At 44.0% G+C, this 21,188-nt stretch overlaps 1 long non-coding RNA gene across 1 annotated transcript; it reads left to right on the forward strand.

Moving 5' to 3' along the window:
• Positions 1 to 7,239: 7,239 nt before the first annotated feature.
• LOC135983378 (uncharacterized) lies at positions 7,240 to 16,556 on the forward strand. Its single transcript, XR_010600969.1, has 2 exons — positions 7,240 to 7,507; positions 15,292 to 16,556. It is a non-coding gene; the product is annotated as an uncharacterized LOC135983378 (long non-coding RNA).
• Positions 16,557 to 21,188: the final 4,632 nt, after the last annotated feature.

Genomic DNA, 21,188 nt, shown 5'->3' on the forward strand with positions numbered 1-21,188 from the left:
GATGCCTCTCTCATACCCTCGGAGCGAAGGGAAACCTTGAGAGTGGGCGGAAAGAAGGTTACCGCTTGGAGGGACACTGGGGCTCAAGTGTCAACTATCCACCAATCCCTAGTGGACCCCAAACTCATCAACCCAGAGGCTACAGTGACAATTCAACCCTTCGTGTCACAATCTGTAACCTTGCCTACAGCCACGTTGCATGTCCAGTACAAGGGCTGGTCAGGAATGTGGACTTTTGCAGTCTATGACAATTATCCCATTCCCATGCTGCTGGGAGAAGACTTGGCCAACCATGTGAAGGTAGCCAAGAGGGTGGGAATAGTCACCCGCAGCCAGGCTAAGCAAGCTTTCACCCCCATCCCTGTTCCTGAGCCGTCCACCAGGGCCCCGTCTGTGTTACCGGAGACCCAGACAAAGGTGGTGGAACTGGATCCCCTGCCAACGACTGCAACAGCCGTAGTGGATCCAATCCCAGAGACCCAGCCAAAGCCAGTCCCAGAACCGGAACCGGCAACGCAACCAGCACCAGAACCATTGCCAGCCCTGAGTCCAGCGCTTGCAAACCCGTCTACAACTCCAACGCCAGAGGGCACCAGCGAGCCTGAATTGGCAGAAGCAGCAGATAACCCTACCCAAGAGGCTCAGCCAGAGCCTGAGTTACCACATAGTGCTCCAGCGGACAGCGGTTCACAGTCAATGGAAACAGCCCCAGCACCTGCATCGCTTCCAGAGGGACCAAGCCCCAGTCCACAGTCCAAGGAGGAACTGATGTCTCCAGCATCAAGGGAACAGTTCCAGGCCGAGCAGGAAGCAGATGACAACCTTCAGAAAGCTTGGGCGGCGGCGCGGAGCACCCCACCGCCTCTCAGCTCTTCTAACCGATCCCGGTTTGTTGTAGAACAAGGACTTTTATACAAGGAGACTCTTTCTGGTGGGCACCAGGAAGACTGGCATCCTCAAAGGCAGTTGGTAGTTCCCACTAAGTATTGGGTAAAGCTCTTGAGCTTAGCCCATGATCATTCCAGTGGCCATTCTGGGGTGAACAGAACCAAAGACCGGTTGGGGAAGTCCTTCCACTGGGAGGGAATGGGCAAGGACGTTGCTAATTATGTCCGGTCTTGTGAGGTGTGCCAACGAGTGGGAAAACCCCAAGACCAGGTTAAAGCCCCTCTCCAGCCACTACCCATAATTGAGGTCCCATTTCAGCGCGTAGCTGTGGATATTCTGGGTCCTTTCCCAAAGAAGACACCCAGAGGAAAGCAGTACGTACTGACTTTCATGGATTTTGCTACCCGATGGCCGGAAGCAGTACCCTTAAGCAACACCAGGGCTAAAAGTGTGTGCCAGGCATTAACAGACATTTTTGCCAGGGTAGGTTGGCCCTCCGACATCCTTACAGATTCGGGAACTAACTTCCTGGCAGGAACCATGGAAAGCCTGTGGGAAGCTCATGGGGTGAATCACTTGGTTGCCACCCCTTACCACCATGAAACCAATGGCCTGGTGGAGAGGTTTAATGGAACTTTGGGGGCCATGATACGTAAATTTGTAAATGAACACTCCAATGATTGGGACCTCGTGTTGCAGCAGTTGCTTTTTGCCTACAGGGCTGTACCACATCCCAGTTTAGGGTTTTCACCATTTGAACTTGTGTATGGCCGTGAGGTTAAGGGGCCATTACAGTTGGTGAAGCAGCAATGGGAGGGGTTTACGCCTTCTCCAGGAACAAACATTCTAGACTTTGTAAGCAACCTACAAAACACCCTCCGACATTCTTTGGCCCTTGCTAAAGAAAACCTAAAGGATGCTCAGGAAGAGCAAAAGGCCTGGTATGATAAACATTCCAGAGAACGGTCCTTCAAGGTAGGAGACCAAGTCATGGTCTTAAAGGCGCTCCAGGCCCATAAAATGGAAGCGTCGTGGGAAGGACCATTCACGGTCCAGGAGCGCCTAGGAGCTGTTAACTATCTCATAGCCTCCCCCACCTCCAACATAAAGCCTAAGGTATACCATGTTAATTCTCTTAAGCCCTTTTATTCCAGAGAATTAAACGTTTGCCAGTTTACAGCCCAGGAAACAGATGATGCGGAGTGGCCTGAAGGTGTCTACTATGAAGGAAAAAAGGATGGTGGCGTGGAAGAGGTGAACCTCTCCACGACCCTTGGACGTCTGCAGCGACAGCAGATCAAGGAGCTGTGCACAAGCTTTGCACCAATTTTCTCAGCCACTCCAGGATGGACCGAACGGGCATACCACTCCATTGACACAGGTAATGCTCACCCTATTAGAACCCCACCCTACCGGGAGTCACCTCATGCCAAAACGGCTATACAAAGGGAGATCCAGGACATGCTACAGATGGGTATAGTCCGCCCCTCTAAGAGTGCATGGGCATCTCCAGTGGTTCTAGTTCCCAAACCAGATGGGGAAATACGCTTTTGCGTGGACTACCGTAAGCTAAATGCTGTAACTCGTCCTGACAACTATCCAATGCCACGCACAGATGAGCTATTGGAGAAATTGGGACATGCCCAATTCATCTCTACTTTGGACTTAACCAAGGGGTACTGGCAAGTACCACTAGATGAACCCGCTAAGGAAAGGTCAGCCTTCGTCACCCAGGCAGGGGTGTATGAATTCAATGTACTTCCTTTCGGGTTGCGAAATGCACCCGCCACCTTCCAAAGACTTGTAGATGGTCTCCTAGCGGGATTGGGAGAATCTGCAGTTGCCTACCTCGATGATGTGGCCATTTTTTCTGATTCATGGGCAGAGCACATGGAGCACCTGGAAAAAGTTTTCGAGCGCATCCAGCAGGCAGGACTAACTGTTAAGGCTAAAAAGTGTCAAATAGGCCAAAACAGAGTGACTTACCTGGGGCACCAGGTGGGTCAAGGAACTATAAATCCCCTACAGGCCAAAGTGGATGCTATCCAAAAGTGGCCGGTTCCAAAGTCTAAGAAACAGGTCCAATCCTTCTTAGGGTTGGCTGGATATTATAGGCGATTTGTACCCCACTACAGCCAAATCGCCGCCCCGCTGACAGACCTAACCAGAAAGAAACAGCCAAATGCAGTTCAGTGGACTGATAAGTGTCAAAAGGCCTTTAACCAGCTTAAGGCAACACTCATGTCTGACCCTGTGCTAAGGGCCCCAGACTTTGACAAACCGTTCCTAGTAACCACAGATGCGTCCGAGCGAGGCGTGGGAGCAGTTTTAATGCAGGAAGGACCGGATCAAGAATTCCATCCTGTCGTGTTTCTCAGTAAGAAACTGTCTGAGAGGGAAAGCCATTGGTCAATCAGTGAAAAGGAATGCTACGCCATTGTGTACGCGCTGGAAAAGCTACGCCCATATGTTTGGGGACGGCGTTTCCAACTACAAACAGACCATGCTGCGCTACAGTGGCTTCATACCGCCAAGGGAAATAACAAAAAACTTCTTCGGTGGAGTTTAGCTCTCCAAGATTTTGATTTTGAAATACAACACATTTCGGGAGCTTCTAACAAAGTGGCTGATGCACTTTCCCGGGAAAGTTTCCCAGAGTTAACTGGTTAACAATTGTTCTTGGAATGAAACATATTGTTAGTTTTTATATAATCAGTAGTATGTCTAAAGGTACATGTGTCTTATTAACTCTGTTTTCTCCTAGAACTCCAGGAAGAAATCACAGCCAGTGTGGAACCGAACATCCAACACTATCTGTGATTTGGGGGGCGTGTCATAACTATAAAGGGAAGGGTAATAGCTGTCCTGTGTACAGTACTATAAAATCCCTCCTGGCCAGAGACTCCAAAATCCTTTTCCCTGTAAAGGGTTAAGAAGCTCAGGTAACCTGGCTGGCATCTGACCTAAAGGACCAATAAGGGGACAAGATACTTTCAAATCTTGGGGGGGGGAAGGCTTTTGTTTGTGTTCTTTGTTTGGGAGAGTGTTCGTTCTCGGGGACTGAGAGGGACCAGACATCAATCCAGGTTCTCCACATCTTTCTAAGCAAGTCTCTCCTATTTCAAACTTGTAAGTAAATAGCCAGGCAAGGCGTGTTAGTTTTCCTTTGTTTTCTCAACTTGTAAATGTACCTTTTACTAGAGTGTTTCTCTTTGTTTGCTGTACTTTGAACCTGAGACTAGAGGGGAGTCCTCTGAGCTCTTTAAGTTTGATTACCCTGTAAGGTTGATTTCCATACTGATTTTACAGAGATGATTTTTACCTTTTTCTTTAATTAAAAACCTTCTTTTTAAGAACCTGATTGATTTTTTTCCTTGTTTTAGATCCAAAGGGGTTTTGGATCTTGATTCACCAGGAGTTGGTGGGAGGAAGGAGGGGAATGGTTAATTTCCCCTTGTTTTAAATCCAAGGGGTTGGATTTGTTTTCACCAGGGATTTGGTGAAGGTTTTTTCAAGGTTTCCCAGGGAGGGAATCCATTGAAAATGGTGGCAGCCGAACCAGAGCTAAGCTGGTAATTAAGCTTAGAAGTTTTTATGCAGGCCCCTACATTTGTACCCTAAAGTTCAAAGTGGGGATCTCAGTCCTGACACCAGTGTAAGTAAAATTAATAATTCTGTTTTCACAGCAGGGTTTGGACAGTGTGCAGTAAATAAGGCCTGGGGCCACATATTAAACAATGAGAAGAAAACAAAGTATTGAATAGCTGCTCATTAAGTGATTGGTTTGGGGACTATGGACTCAGAGTATTTGTTTGGACTGACATTGAAGTATGTTGTTTCCATAGTATGGAATTATTTTTGTTGTTGACTTTTTGCTGTCCCTATGCCATTGCTTAAGCCCAGTTAAAAAAAAGCCATTGGTGATACTAGAGGGCAGAATTCTGACCTCATTCTGAGACTTACTAGCTGTGTGATGTTGGGCAAGTCTTTTACTCTTCCTGATCTCTCTTTCTTCATTTGTAAAATGGTCATAATATTTATCTACTTAATAGGGATGTAAGTGTAACTAATATTTCTAAAGAGGTGTGTAAGTGCAAAGCGTTAAGTTCTATTCTCATCTCTGCTACTTAAGAGTTCTGGGCTTCAAGACTTGAGCTCATTCCACTCTAGACCATATGTCCTTTAGGGAATTGTCTCCTCTTACTTCTGTAGTATTCATAGAATCATAGGACTGGAAGGGACCTTGAGAAGTCTTCTAGTTCAGTCCCCTGCATTCATACTTCTCCTCCTTTGTATATCCCATGGAAGGGCCAGGAATAATTGCTCTCCCTGCACTTGAGCGATATCAGGGGCTTCTCCCTTCATGCACCTCTAGGGGCACATTTTACCACAGTCCTATCTCCATGGTTTCCCCAGCCTGCTCTGCATTTCAGGCTCTGGAGAGAGAGAGCAAGCTCCACCCTCTCTCTTAGGTACAAGCATTCAGTGCCTTGTAGGAGTGGGCTCATAATTGAAAGAATGACTTCTGTCATTTCATAAAGTTACTTTAGAGTTCATGAAGTTACTTTATTATAGTCTTAAATACAGTAACCAGGGGCGGCTCTATGTATTTTGCCACCCCAAGCACCGCAGTCAGGCGGCTTTCGGCGGCGCCCTTGTGGGAGGTCCGCTGGTAATGCGGATTTGGCGGCATGCCTGCGGGAGGTCCGTCGGTCCTGCGGCTTTGGCGTACCCACTGCCAAATTGCTGCCGAAGCTGCGGGACCAGGTCCCTGACTGCCGCCCCCACAGCAACTGCCAGGCTGTCCCCAACGGCTTGCTGCCCCAGGCACGCGCTTTGTGCGCTGGTGCCTGGAGCTGCCCCTGACAGCAAGCATAACTCAACATACCTTGAATGTCTATGATGGCTTTTTGAAGCTTTTTTTAACCATTAATCTATGACAGAGAATTTATTTTTCATGCATTTTTATTATTAGGTCTTTTTGACCTTTACACTTTCCATGGTACCTTAGCCCTACAGCTCCCCTAGTCAAAAATTCCATTTGTGTTCAGAGCGGTTTCAACAGATTTACAAAACCTAGATGGATTGGTTTGCAGCACATAGAATACCATCATCAGAGTTACGTAGCTTTAATCCATTTTCTTTTTACTAAGACATTTTCTCTTTTCTAAGACATTTTTAGGGAAAGCTGTTAAAATGTGAATAGGCTTCCTCTATAAAAAAGATTCCCATTAACTCTAGAGTGGTGGAATTCATGGGTTGGATTGTGTTTTAATGTCCATCTCAAAATGATGACAAAGGACTGCTTTGATTGAGTCGATGACCACAAAATCCTATCTTGCTTTTATCTTCCATAGCGGCACTCACTTCTACATAATCGTTTTGGAATGGTTAAGTATAATTTGAATGCTGTAGTCCCCTCTTATTAAAGGGTGGCTGCAGGTGTTCAGTGTAGATAGTGGGTAAATAGCTGTACTTTGGAGGGGGGGAAAACAAAACAAATGACTTAACCTAAGACCCATTTTCAAAAGTGATCTAGGCACCTAGGACACAGCCTAAATCCCATTGACTTTATATGTGATTTAGGTTCCTAAATGCCTATGTTAATTTTGAAAATGGGTCATTTTTGAAAATTTTATCTGATGTGTTTCTATTCTTTGTGCCATTTGTATTTATTGGCTCCTTTGGTCTTCAACATTCCATGACCTACTTTTAGATATTTAAGATAGTGGCTTTCATATGGCATTTTAAAAAAATATTTTAATGCAAAACTCTAGTCTCTTTTTAACAGCAGGATATAAAATATTTGTCCCATAGCTATACCATATTATTTTGTGTAGTACCTGTCATACAGTTTCCCCAAGACCTAGAGTTAAATAGCAGTTACATCCGTTTTTCACCTGTTTGAACTTCATTTGTTTTCTCTTCCTGCTTGATGACTCTGTTTGCTGCTTAAATGCAAATGAAGGCAAGCAAACATTTCTTTGTTTAGGACAGACCTGTGTGCCCACTTCTGCTTGGGCAATGTTGTGGGGTTTGGAACATGTGTTAATAACTTCATGCAGGGAAATCTTATAACTTCACATACAGTTTTGACACACATATTTTACCAGGACAATACTGACCAGCAAATTATGAGTTTTCAAATGAAAGTGTGCAGCGTGTGAATACAGGAGTATTCTGTCACAGTGGGAGACCAGTGGAGTTGTTTAAGAATGGGGGTAACATCATAGGGGTGGGCAAAAGGCTCCACTCTCCCGGCGCGGCAAGCCGCGTGGTCCGCGCTCCTGGCTGAATGCAGCAAGCCGCAGGCCCCTCCCCTGCCTCCTCCCCCCTGGAGCTATGGTGCTGCGCGCGCGCAGCGCTCTACAGGCCAGGGCTGCGCACTCCTGCGGGGCAGCATTTGGCTCTGTGGTGAGGCAGACGTGCTCCCCCCTCCCTGAAGCCATGCCGCCGCGCACAGCGCTCTGGGGGCCGGGGCTCCGCGGGGAATCAGACACGCTCCCCCCCTCCCCTGGAGCCATGCCACCGCACGTGCGCAGCGCTCCAGGGGCCGTGGCTGTGCGCTCCCACGGGGCAGTGTTTGGCTCCGGGGGGAGGCTAGGAGCCTCATTTCATGGTAAGGGGTCCGGGGGCAGGGAGATTGGATATGGGGTGGGGGCAGTCAGGGGACAGGGTGGGTTGGATAGGGGGTGGGATCCCGGGGTGGTAGTTAGAGGTGGGGGGGTCTCTGGAGGGGGCAGTAGGGAACAGGGGGGATTGGATGGGGCATGGGAGACAGTCTGGGGGTCTCTCAGGGGGCGGGGGTGGATAGGGGTCAGGGCAGTCAGGGGACAGGGAGCAAGGAGGGTCCTGGGGGGCAGTTAGTGGGGGGAGTCTCTGGAGGGGGTGGTCAGGGGACAAGGAGCTGGGGGGGGGTTGGATGCGTCAGGAGTTCTGGGGGGGGGCTGTCAGGAGGCAGGGGTGTGGAGAGGGGTTGGGGTAGGCAGGGGTGTGGAGAGCGGTTGTATGGGTTGGGAGTTCTGGGGGTCCTGTCAGGGGGTGAGGAGCAGTTGGATAGGTGTGGGATTCCCGGGGGTCTGTCTGGGGGTGGGGGTGTGGATAAGGGTCAGGGCAATCAGGGGACAGGTAGGGGGTAGGGTCCTAGGGGGGCAGTCAGGGGACAAGGAGCAGGGAGGCTTAGGTAGGGGGTGGAGTCCTGGGGGGCAGTTTGGGGCAGGGGTCCCAGGAGGGAGTAGTCAGGGGGGGACAAGGAGCAGGGGGGGTTGGGAGTTCTGAGGAGAGAAGTCAGGGGGCGGGAAGTAGGAGGGAGTGGATGGGGGCGGGGCTAGGACGGGGCTCCCTGGGTGCACACCCTAATGAAATGGGCTGTGCACGCCTATGGGTAACATGATTGAGTTAGTGTATGTGAAGGAAGACACTAGGCAGCAACACTGTGCTCAAGCAGTTTCTGAAAGAAAATGAAAATGAAAATGAAATAACCTGCTCTCTGTACCAGTAGAGCCTATAAGATCCTTGCTCTGGTGCTGCTCAGCTTACCAGAGCTTTTAATTTCCTTGAAACAACTAAGGCTTTGTCTACATTACCTCACTTTTAGCGACATGGCTGTGCCGCCACAGCCGTGCTGCTAAAAGGCGCGCAGTGTAGCTGCTGTTTGTCGGCAGGAGAAAGGTCTCCTGCTGACAAAAAAATTCCACCCCACACAAGCGGCAGCAGCTTTGTCTGCAGGAGAGTGCTCCTGCTGACAAAGTGCTGTTCACACCCGTGCTTTTCGTTGGCAAAAGGTTTGTCGTTCGGGGTGGTGGTGTTCTTTTAACGCCCCTGAACGACAAAGTTTTGCCAATGAAGTTCCAATGTAGACAGGATTTTCAAAAGTGCTTATTGACTTCAACTGGATCAGTTAGGCCAATACTGAGCACTACTGGAAATCCCACATCTCCTGTGCATTTACTAGTGTAAACATCCCAGTGCTGAGTATTACCAGAGACTTGATTTTGTTATTGCATCATTTATAATATTTTATTTTTTTTAACTCTGAGTACCATTTTACAAATACAGATCATGTGTGTTTATGACAAAAGGAAAGCTACAAGTCCAAGATTTGGGCTCTGGTCCGGCAGAGTACTTAAGTACCTGCTTAACTTCAAGCACATGAATAGTCCCATTTATTTTAAAGTTACACATGTTCTTAAGTACTTTGCTGGATTGGTGCCTACACTGAATGTATATATCAAGTTGAACGTATCTTGGAAATGTGTGATTCTTTTAGTCAGATTTGTGTGGCTATGATTTCAGTTAAAAAAAAACTACATTTAAAAAAGTCAGGAAATGCAAAACTTGAAAGTTCTAATGAAAATATAAACTCATATTGCAGATATCGAAACCTATCTATTCCTGTTGTTCTTGATGTATGTATAGCTTACACAGGAAAAACTTTGCTATCCAGCATGTTGGCGGAATGGGGGGGTGCCAATTAGTCAAAAATTCCTGTTAACGAAGAGTTATACTTACCAATGGAGGGAGGGAGTTTGGGTGCGGGAGAGGGCTCAGGGCAGGGGGTTGGGGTACAGGAGGGGTTTTGGGGTGATAGATCTGGGCAGCACTCACCTTGGGCGGTTCCCTGAAATCGGAGACATGTCCCTGCTGTTCCTAGGCAGAGGCGTGGCCAGGCATGCTGCCTTGCACACAGGTGCTGCCCCTGCAGCTCCCATTGGCCGCGGTTCCCGGACAATGAGAGCTGCAGAGCCAGAGCTCGGGGCAGGGTGGGGGACAGTGCATGGAGCCACCATGGCCGTTCCTCCACCTAGGAGCAACAAGGACATGTCGCCACTTCCAGGGAGCCACGCGGAGCCAGGTAGGGAGCCTGCTGGCCCTGCACCAACCCGACTTTTCCTGGCCCGGTCAGCAGTGCTGACCGGAGTCTCCAGGGTCTCTTTTCAACCGGGCCTTCCGGTTGAAAACCAGACACCTGGCAACCCTATTGAAGATTTGTATTGGGAGATATCAGAAATGCTGGTTTCTAGAGCTTTCTGGTTGGTAAAGTGCCGGCTAACACAACTTTTACTATTTTTTTCTTTTTACTATTGCTGTTTATGTTGGTTTTTTTTAAAAAAAGGTAATGCATAGTCAGTTATGTAGTTTAACTTCTGCTTCTATTAGTGTAATTAATTATCAAAAAGATTAGCCACAGTGCTCACTGTAATTGCAATGTAACTACAGGTCATTATTCTAAAGTGTACCTCCAGAAAAAGACTCTATTTGAAGCATACACAGTGGGTGGTCATCACAGAGTGCTGTTCTTCACCATTTTTTTCAAATAATTTGAATAAAAGTAATGGGGCTATAAAGGGACTTGAAAATGGGTTTATTTTGCACATGCACACTTTGAAATTTCCCCTAAATTTCAACTATGGAATAATGTTAATAAATACAGATATCACTTATAGCTACAGATGTGCTTTGTGCTGCTATTTTGTTGTAGAACTTCATAGTTGAATATGCTCTAAATATGTGACTGTGGAAGTACGAAGTAAAATTAATAGGACCAAAAATCTATGTATGAAACCTCCTGACAACCCTCCCAAAGTTGGGGTTCCAATTTGGATTAGTTCCATCTCTAAATGTTTTATATTGAAAATTATCGGACCAACGACATATTGTAATGTGTCTGACTTTCTTTTGCTTTTTATGCAAAATGGAATGAAATCACAGTTCTTTGACTGGTATGATTGACTGAAAGGAATTCAAACTGGAAAGCTTGCATGTGGTAGAACTATTATGGAACAGCACCATATGCTAGATTATGTGCTTTTTATCTTTCCGAATCTATTTGAAGGACTTGTCAAAGGGAGGAGGGAAAGTAAACTAACGCACAGGATAACAAGGGTGAGAGAATCCCTAGTGGAGAAGTGGCAGATTCACTGATGTTTTTAAAACTAAATTAGCTTCCATTACTGAATATTAGAGGTGGTTGAATATTCTCGGACGGAACCATTTTTTTCCGTTGGAAAATGCTGATTCAACAAATTTGAAATGTTCTGTGGGAACATTTTGATTCTGTCAAAAGTTTTGATGGAAACCAGGCAGGTGGGCTAGCTGGCAGGAAACCAGGCAGGCTACTCAGCTTGATGGCTCGCCAGGTGGACAGGATCCCTGCCTGGTGAGCTGGCGGGATGTCTGGCTTCCTGGGCTCCCTCGCTTTTCAGCTCCCAGCCTGACAGGACAGCTGCATGGCTTGCTGGCACCCTGATGGACAAGCTCCTGGGCTCTCTGCCTGGCAGGAAGGCTGCCTGCTGTTGTACTGGTGGCTGGCCTGACCTGTGAAACAGATTGTTCCATTTTTCTGGAAATTCCCTTTTTTGGCCTTTTTACTGACTATGAAATGTGGAAGCTGCAAAAACAGAAAGTACAAGACTGAAATGAAGTAAAATTAAACTTTTGTATATATATAAAAAAGTTGATGGTTATATACTAATTGGAAAGAAATGAAAATGAATCTACAAAATTAACTATACCTTAGTTTTCATCCAGTTAGAAATACTTGAAATAACTATTATCAAATTTCAGCATTTTGGCAGTACGTTTATTTTTCTGATGCCTTTAGGCTTTCTACACAGGCAGACATACCTAGAGAAATCAGGGTTTCCAAGACAGATGTTCAATCAAGCATGTGACTAGTTCCTTGAAATCAATGGGATTAGCCATGTACTTAAAGTTATGCACATGTTTAAGTGCTTTGTTGTGTTAGGGCTGGAGTACAGAAATGACAGAGCAGAGCAAAATAGGAAAAAAAGTAAAGATGTCAGTTCTTGTGAGTTGACAGGTTTTTCCATTTGATGATATCCTATCACAAGGGGATACAAGACATTTACTCTGATGTTTTTTGTATTTTGCTGCTGGTTTCATTATAAATACTCATGGGTCATATTGAATCTTTATTAATGATCTGGATGATGGGATTAATTGCATCCTCAGCAAGTTTGCAGATGACACTAAGCTGGAGGGAGAGCTAGATACACTAGAGGGTAGGAATAGTGACCTAGACAAATTGGAGGATCGAGCCAAAAGAAATCTGATGAGGTTCAACAAGGACAAGTGCAGAGTCCTGCACTTAAGAAGAAAGAATCCCATGCACTGCTACAGGCTGGGGACCGACTGGCTAAGCAGCAGTTCTGCAGAAAAGGACTTGGGGATTACAGTGGACGAGAAGCTGGATATGAGTCAGCAATGTGCCCTTGTTGCCAAGAAGGCCAATGGCATATTGGGCTGTATTAGTAGGAGCATTGCCAGCATATTGAGGGAAGTGATTATTCCCCTCTATTCGACGCTGGTGAGGCCACACCTGGAATATTGCGTCCAGTTTTGGTCCCCCCGCTACAGAAGCAATGTGGACAAATTGGAGAGAGTCCAGCGGAGGGCAACAAAAATGATTAGGGGGCTGGGGCACATGACTTACAAGGAGAGGCTGAGGGAACTGGGGTTATTTAGTCTGCAGAAGAGAAGAGTGGGGGGGGATTTGATAGCAGCCTTCAACTACCTGAAGGGGGGGTTCCAAAGAGGATGGAGCTCGGCTGTTCTCAGTGGTGGTAGATGACAGAACAAGAAGCAATGGTCTCAAGTTGCAGTGGGAGTCTAGGTCTAGGTTGGATATTAGGAAACACTATTTCACTATGAGGGTGGTGAAGCACTGGAATGGGTTACCTAGGGAGGTAGTGGAATCTCCATCCTTAGAGGTTTTTAAGGCCCAGCTTGACAAAGCCTTGGCTAGAATGATTTAGTTGGTGTTGGTCCTGCTTTGAGCAGGGGATTGTACTAGATGACCTCCTGAGGTCTCTTCCATCCCTAATATTCTATGATTTTATGAAAATTTGAAAACAAAGACACTGAATTCACGTATCACATAAAAACTTCCTAATCATTAGAAAATGTGTGGTTAAGCTTTATTGTGCCTAATTCTCCCCTTTGGTGCACTAGGGCAAGGCAATGAAATTACATAAAAAATTATTTGTCTTAGATCTACATTGGCACTCGTTGGAGGATTAGCTTGCAAAGAAAATTTGTTCATGTTCTTGTTTAAACATACAAACTGGATTGATGAAATTGCTGCTGCACTAGTAGTTAAAGAAACTGAAAATAAGAACAAACTACTGAATATAGTAGGCTACAAAAATTCTAACTGCTGAGTATATTTTCTTATCTTTCTATCTAAACAAGAAGTTAATTAAATGAAAAAATTCCAGAATAAAGCTAGATAGGAATGCCTGACTTGTGTTAGCAGATCTATTGCTGCAGGAAAGTAGGATGGCAGCTGCTAAGAAAAAAAGTAAAAGGTCACCTGACATCCCATTCTGTACATCCCATCTCAGATGAGTAGTGAAATGAATTATCTGACATTGATCAAAATAAAATCTGGATTCAAATACAGGCTCTTGCTTTTTGCCTTATCACCAAAGAAGCAGAAAGTCACAAATACTACTCTACAATTACATAAGGTCATCCCTTACTATCAGTATTTGACCTTACTTTGACTTTGTCAAAGTATTAAAATTAGGTACAAAAAGTATATATTTTATACCTAAAGATATTAGAGAGACAAGGGCAGTGAGCTAATATCTTTTGCTAGACCAACTTCTCCTGGTGAGAGAGACAAGTTTTTAAACTTACACAGGTCTGACCCAAAGAAGCTTGAAAGCGTGTCTCTCTCACCAGCAGAAGTTGGTCCAATAAAAGATATTGCCTCACCCACTTTGTCACTCTAAAATCCTGGGACCAATATGGCTACAACAACACTGCATACCTAAAGATAGTCAGATTTTCAAAAGTGCCGGTTATATGTATACACAAAATATGCACACATGTCTGTATCCAATTAGTATTTACAATTACCACTAATCCATGTGCAAATCAAGTAATTATGTATGAAAATGAATAAGCAAATGAATATGTGGAATTATTTGGTCTGATATCTGTGAGGAATTATGCACATGAATTAAGCTAAGTGAATAATGCATAACTTATCCTGTAGTTGACTACTTTAATCCCTTTATTCCTTTTGCCAACTTTTTTTCAAAAACAGAAGAATATTTTATTGAAATTAATTGTTCAAAATTATTTGCCAAATTACCTAGAAAGAATTTGGGTCTGTAAGCTCTTTGGTTCATTTTGAGTGTTTTACATTCAAATTTTTGAACCATGTTGGTTAGTTTTGGGTGGTCACATAGGCTACATACTGTTTTTGTTCTTTGATTTGATGTCTGTAACACTTAGATTCAGATTTATGGTGGGAATAGATATGTTTCAGTTACAATGTACCTCCTGCATATATTCTTTAATATGCACTTAAAATTTACATTCTTTCACAAACATACCTACCAAGTAAACAGGTTTGTTCAAACATTTGTAGAAATTGAACAGGTGAGGTCAAATGCCACTGAAGTGAATTCAATTTTTATTTGATCAGATATTTACACTCTTTTTTGAGGTGTTTATCCACATGAGTTGAATGTGTATTTTATACACCTAAATAAGTACCTAAAATCTCTAAAAGTTAGCCTTAAATCACTTCCTCTCCAAATATTATTTCTCAAGATGACCTCCAAACTAACAGTCATATGTTTTAGCAAAAAAGATAAATGAATAAAATAACAATGTTTTAGCAAAAAAGATAAATGGAAACTTAAGAGGGCTATTGATGGGAGTTCACAGTCCTAAAATACTTCAGTGGAGTAGGACTTGGAGTGCATTCTGCAGGGGAATTACAATATTCTTATAAATACATAGTGGGGCTTGTGTGTGAGAGGGGTTGAGAGGCAGGCCTGAAGAGCTACTTTATAGACTGTTGAACAAGATGAGTTATCTCATCTTCCTAGTGGCTGCCCATCAGAAGGGGTTTCAGAAGCTAGCTTAATCTCTCCCCCATGTGTAAAATCTCTGGTTTCTGTGAGTTGTATCAAACATTCTACCTGGTGACTGTAAACCACAGCCTCTTTGACCTCTTAGGCCATGGCCACACTACAAACTTTGGCTGACACGAGTTATGTCGGCACACAGTTGCCAAAGTTAATATATCGTTCGGGGGCTCGCGTACTAGGTTGCTTGCATTAGAACTGTGTGTACTCACCAGAAGTGCCTGTGTCCATATAAAGTGCGATGCACCATGGATAGGTATCCCACTGTGCCCCATCTGACACCATGAAAAACAATTCAAGGTTGTTAGTGTTCACAGAGCAGCTGCGGATGGTGGAGGGCCACTTCTGGGTCTAAGAAATGAGCACTGATGGGTGGAGTCGCATTGAAATGCATCCGAAGAAGTGGGCTGTAGTCCACGAAAGCTTATGCTCTAATAAATTTGTTAGTCTCTAAGGTGCCACAAGTACTCCTGTTCTTCTTTTTATTGAAATGCAGGTTTGGGATGATGAGCAGTGCCTGCAGAACTTTCAGATGGGAAAGGCCACATTCCTGGATCTGTGCTCCGAGCTTGCCCAAGCACAGGGACACCAGAATGAGAGGTGCGTTGACAGTGGAGAAGTGAGTGGCGACCACACTCTGGCAGCTCGCAACACTGGACTGGGAAATTATTTTGGAGCTGGAAAATCCACAGTGGGGGTCACTGTCATGCAAGTGTTTAGGGCCATTAAGAGTCTCCTCCGATACAGAACTATGACTCTCAGCAATGTGCAGGGCATAGTGGATGGATTTGCAGCAGTGGGGCAATAGACATATCTCTATTTTGGCACCAGCCCACTTTGTCACAGAGTCCATCAACAGCAAGGGCTACTTTACCATGGTTATGCCAACGTTGATGGATCACTCCAAATGTTTCACCGATATCCGTGTGGGTTGGTCCGGAAAGGTACATGATGCTTGCGTTTTTAAAAACAGGACTGTTCAGGAAACTGCATGAGGGACATTTTCTTTCCTGACTGGTGGATTACCATTGGTGATGTTGAAATGCCAATAGAGATTCTAGGGGACCCAGCCTAGTCCTTGCTTCCAATGCTGGCCACCCTGACAGCACCAAGGAAAGATTCAATTACTGGCTCAGCAGGTGCAGAATGACAATTGAATGTGCTTTTGGTAGATTGTGAAAGGACACTGGCAGTGTTTATTCACAAGATTGTATCTCAATGAGAAAAATATCCTGCTGGTTATAGCTGCAGTTTGTGTCCTGCATAATGTCTGTGAGACAAAGGGGGAAAAGCTGCTGCCAAGTGGAAGTGGAGTGGCTGTCAACTGATTTTGAACAGCCAGAGACACGGGCCATTACAAGAGCTCATCGTGGAGCTATGAGGTTGAGGAGGGCTTTGAAAGAACACTTCAATGGTCAGCCACAGTAATGTGGTGTGCTGGGCTGTGCTCTCACCTTGAAGGTTTGGGGGAATGTCAGGAATTGTGTTGCGTTTGCTGAACATTTATAAATATTACTGTGGTTTTACTGGAGCTATCAATTATGTGGCACTTGCTGTGCATTTATTAACATTAGGCTGTGTGTTTTACTGAAGCTGTAAGTTATGCAGTGCTTGCTTTATGTTTATTCATATGACTGGGTGTTTTCTGGAATGTATGAGTTCTGTGGTGGTGTACGTTTACAAGTAGTGGATGTTTTGAATACCACTGTGCATTCTGTAATATGTATTGCGAACTAATAAAGATAATTTATTTTTAAAAAACAGAAATGTATTGAGTGGCAAAAAGGGTGCAGAAGAACAATGTGCAAAATAAAAAAGGCAATCCAATGCAAACTTTTAACATAAATTAACTGAATGGAACTTTAAAACTGGAAAGGCATCAATCATTTCTGTCCACATCAGTGCACAAATGCAGTCCATTTTGGCTACACATACGCCAACTGTGGTTGCCACGTATGTGAAGCTCTGGTTGTCCCTATTGTCGCTCCAGCATGGAGTGGTAGGGGCAGGTACATGGCACGTGATGCCCTATGGAATATTGGGGTTGTAGGGAGCTTCTATCATGGAGTTTTCCAAAGGGTGGCAAGTCTGTGACTGCTGGACCTCTAGGTCAATCAGGCTCAACAGCATTTGTGTTTGGAGGGAATTTTGGTTGCATAAAACAATAAAATTTCAGTCCCTATTCCCTGGGTACAAGTACAGAACAATGGCACTGAATATTGGCACTATATTTTCCTCAGGCAATGGTGATTTTTGCTGATATCTCACTTCAGGGGTAAGTGTGTGTGTGTGTGTGTGGGGCTTCTGGTCTCTGTGACCCTGGGGCAGTAGAGTTTACAACTGTGACCAGAGTGGGCACTGTCTCAGGGATTGGGGCATGATGTGGCAATTGCTGGAGGACTGTTAGGGTTGATGTATGTCACTCAGTGTCTACACTTGCACTGATTCAACCTCAGTAAGTCGACCATGGCTCAACGCCATTTGGGGAAGTGGTTTTACTGCATCACCATAATTGGGCACTTACTTTGGCCCAAGACAAATCTGAGCGTAGACACATGCACTAATAGGGCAATGCAAGGTGACTTATATCAACCTAACTTCATAGGATAGACCAGGTCCTAGAAAGTCAAAGCATCTGACAATGAGCTGTGGAACTAGAGATCTGCCCTGAGTTCAGCAGGGGAGGTTGTGGCCACATCGAGCATTTATTGTGGAAGTTGCTGTCAGAAGAAATCAACCCCTTTCCTCAAATATGAAGTCTGGATTTAAGATTATAATTTGGACCCAACTAATTAGCTACACCCCAGGCAGATACACAATCTTCAAGAGGAAACAAGTATTGCCCTACAGTACATTTCTTCCCACAAAAAGGGATAGAGTAATTACTGGCATCTAATTGACACTGAGGAAACTACAGCTGTGTTATTAATAAATTATAGGATTAGCAACTGGGACTTGTCATTAAGAGTAAAATCCAAGTACCTCAATTTTCTGGTAGAGTGAAGGAAAGGGTGTGCAAGAGTCCTGCAGTGTAAAGGAAGCTGCATCTGTTGCACTCTCCACAACCTTGGGGGCAAGTTTAGAGCAAAAACAAAATGATAATAAATATGTTAGAAATGTATTTCTGTTTCTGGAATGCCTGAATCATGAGAATCCCTGTAGGTATTTATGGCTTTTTGAGCAACACCAAATTGCTCAGTACACTGCTGTGTCTCACATTTTTTTTAAGCAGTGACAGGAATTTGAATGATGGCCTTGGTTACTTGCAGGGTTTTCATATTCTATAAATACAATAAATACTGGTGTATTAGTGATAAGCAACTAAACATGTCAGACTATAATTTCCCCTGGTGATCAAGGCATATATGAAATGAGAATTGTGGAATATTTCTTTCTTGGCATTCTGTATATTTATCAAGAAGATGCTCTAAATAAAGAAACATGTTCTCACTTTTTTTTAAAATTGATTCAAAACCCATTATAGTCAATGGGAATCTTTCGACTGACTTCAGTGGGATCAGGCTCAAGTTCTTAGCATCACAAACTAAGAGACTGCTTCTGATCTCCCGTTGGTTTGCCATTAGTGTAGCATAGTTGAAGTCAGCAGTTACTTCTGATTTATACAGGTGGGAGTTCACAATTAGGCTTTTTAAAGAAGAAAGCATTATGAAAAATACTACATGACTAGTGCCAAAAGCAGTCCTCCAGCACTGTAGTATTTGGCTACACTAGAGATGTTTTCCTTTCTCTGTCCCAGTTTACTATGGTTTGAATATTGGAAGTTCTTAATAGAAACAGAAGAAATGAGGGACACACCTTTAATTTGAGGAGTCCTTGTGGCACCTTAGAGACTAACAAATTTATTTGGGCATAAGCTTTCGTGGGCTAGAACCCATCGGATGTATGGAGTGGAAAATACAGGAGCAGGTATAAATACATGAAAAGATGGGAGTTGCCTTACCAAGTGTGAGGTCCATCTAACGAGACAATTCAATTAACAGTAGGATACCAAGGGAGGAAAAATAACTTTTGTAGTGGTAATGAGAGTGGCCCATTTCAAACAGTTGACAAGAAGGTGTGAGTAACACTGGGGGAAAATTAGTATGGGGGAAATTAGGTTTAGGTTTTGTAATGACCTAACCACTCCCAATCTTTATTCAGGCCTAATCTGATGGTGTCCAGTTTGCAAATTAATTCCAGTTCTGCAGTTTCACGTTGGAGTCTGTTTCTGAAGTTTTTTTGTTGAAGAATTGCCACTTTTAGGTCTGTAATCGAATGACCAGGGAGGTTGAAGTGCTCTCCGACTGGTTTTTGAATGTTATAATTCCTGATGTCAGATTTGTGTCCATTTATTCTTTTGCATAGAGACTGTCTGGTTTGGCCAATGTACATGGCAGAGGGGCATTGCTGGCACATGATGGCATATATCACATTGGTAGATGTGCAGATGAACGAGCCCCTGATGATGTGGCTGCTGTGGTTAGGTCCTATGATGGTGTCCCTTGAATAGATATGTGGACAGAGTTGGCTCCGGGGTTTGTTGCGCGGTTTGGTTCCTGGGTTGGTGTTTTTGGTGTGTGGTGTGTAATTGCTGGTGAGTATTTGCTTCAGGTTGGGGGGCTGTCTGTAAGCGAGGATTGGCCTGTCTCCCAAGGTCTGTGAGAGTGAGAGATCGTCCTTCAGGATAGGTTGCAGATCCTTGATGATACGCTGGAGAGGTTTTAGTTGGGGGCTAGTGGTGTTCTGTTACTTTCTTTGTTGGGTCAGTCTTGTAGTAGGTGACTTCTACTCAAACGTTTAGAATTTGGTCTGGACAGAGTTTGAAGTTTGTAATGACAGCTGGAACTACATGAGTTGCATCTTGGCATTGTCAGGAAACTGTGAAAGGAAAGTTTTGTACCAACCCTCGCCACAATCAAAAACATGTGGTTGCAAAATTGTGCGAACAGATTTAAATACTGTAGTTCACAGATGGCCATTTCTATATTTCTGTAATGCCTAAGAACCAATCAAAAATAGCTAAGCACTATGTAAACACATTATGAGAGAGAGTTCTTGCCCTGAAGTCTTACAATCTAAATAGACAAGACATATTTTAGGCAAGGGAAAGGGATATAACACAGAAGCAGAGTAAACAATGCAATGGCAGTTCCAGCAAACATCATGTTAGTGTCCTAGTTTCTTTGGGTTAGTTTAAATCCTTTCAGTAGGGTTAATGTTAGGAGGGGATTAGCGAGATGGAAAAACAAAGGAAGGGAGGAGATGGGAAAGGTTGGAGCAAACAGCCAATCAGCATAAGGGAGAAAATGTTTAGCGTGAAAACTGCAGAAAGCGGTCTGATGTCATCATCAATGTCCATCTATCACTGCTTGAACTGATTTCTACAGCTGCTGCTGCTACATTCTCTGGCTGGATCCTCCCTTCCGTTGGCTATAGGCCAGACGGGGGTGGGGGGTGTCCCCAGAGATCATAGTTCCCCTGTGGGGGATGTCTTCCTTGTACAGTTCTGAGTCCAGGGGTTATTCCTGGCATTTATAGTATATTTGATCTTGTTACTCTACATAATTATCAGGGTAAAGCATGTCTTGTTATTAGAATAAAAATATGTCTGACTAAAAAGGGATCATTACATTCACTGGGAAGAGAAATTTAAAGTGAAATATTAAAGTAAAAATATTAATTTTACTTCATTAACTCCCTCAACTTTAGCTTCATGCAGGAGTCAGGGTTTGTGAAAGCCAGTATAAGCATATTTTGGAGTAGCTTTCTGTTTCAAAGGAGGGGGTAGGAACAAAGCCAGAAAAAATAATTTAGTCATTGTAATTAATTTGAACAGCAAGGAAGATTAAAAACTTGTAAAGAGTATCAAAGGAATTGATATCTAAATGTTCCCACTGAGTCTCCAGGTAAGGAATGAGATATTTGCCAAATTGAGGATAATTTAAAAACTGTTGCAAGCTGAAGACATCTCATCAGACTAAGACTAGCTGCTGAAGACTCTTTGGAACCAAGAGCCATTATTAATATCAAGTAAATGAAGTAAAGAAGTTCATAAAATATATGAAGTGTTAGATATTTGTCTTGTGTAATGCCGTATTTGTAAACAAATGGGCATTCACATTTCTCTTCTGCCACCTGCACTGCAGATCTCTGTTGCATATTCAGCACAAGGAAATGAAGAATGGTACTTAGCACTTCAATAGTGCTTTACAACTTCTAACTGCATTTCAAACACTAACAAATTAATTCACACAACTCCCCTGTGAGATTAAGCAGACATCTATTATATTATTATCTATTATATTTCCCTTTTTTGCAGAGAGGAAAACTTGGCCAAAGAGGTAAAGTGACCTAGCCAAGAGCAGAAAGGGAACTAATGTCAGGGCAGGAAGT

Source organism: Chrysemys picta, chromosome 4 (genome assembly GCF_011386835.1).
Source record: "Chrysemys picta bellii isolate R12L10 chromosome 4, ASM1138683v2, whole genome shotgun sequence".
In the NCBI taxonomy this organism is placed as follows: domain Eukaryota; kingdom Metazoa; phylum Chordata; order Testudines; family Emydidae; genus Chrysemys; species Chrysemys picta.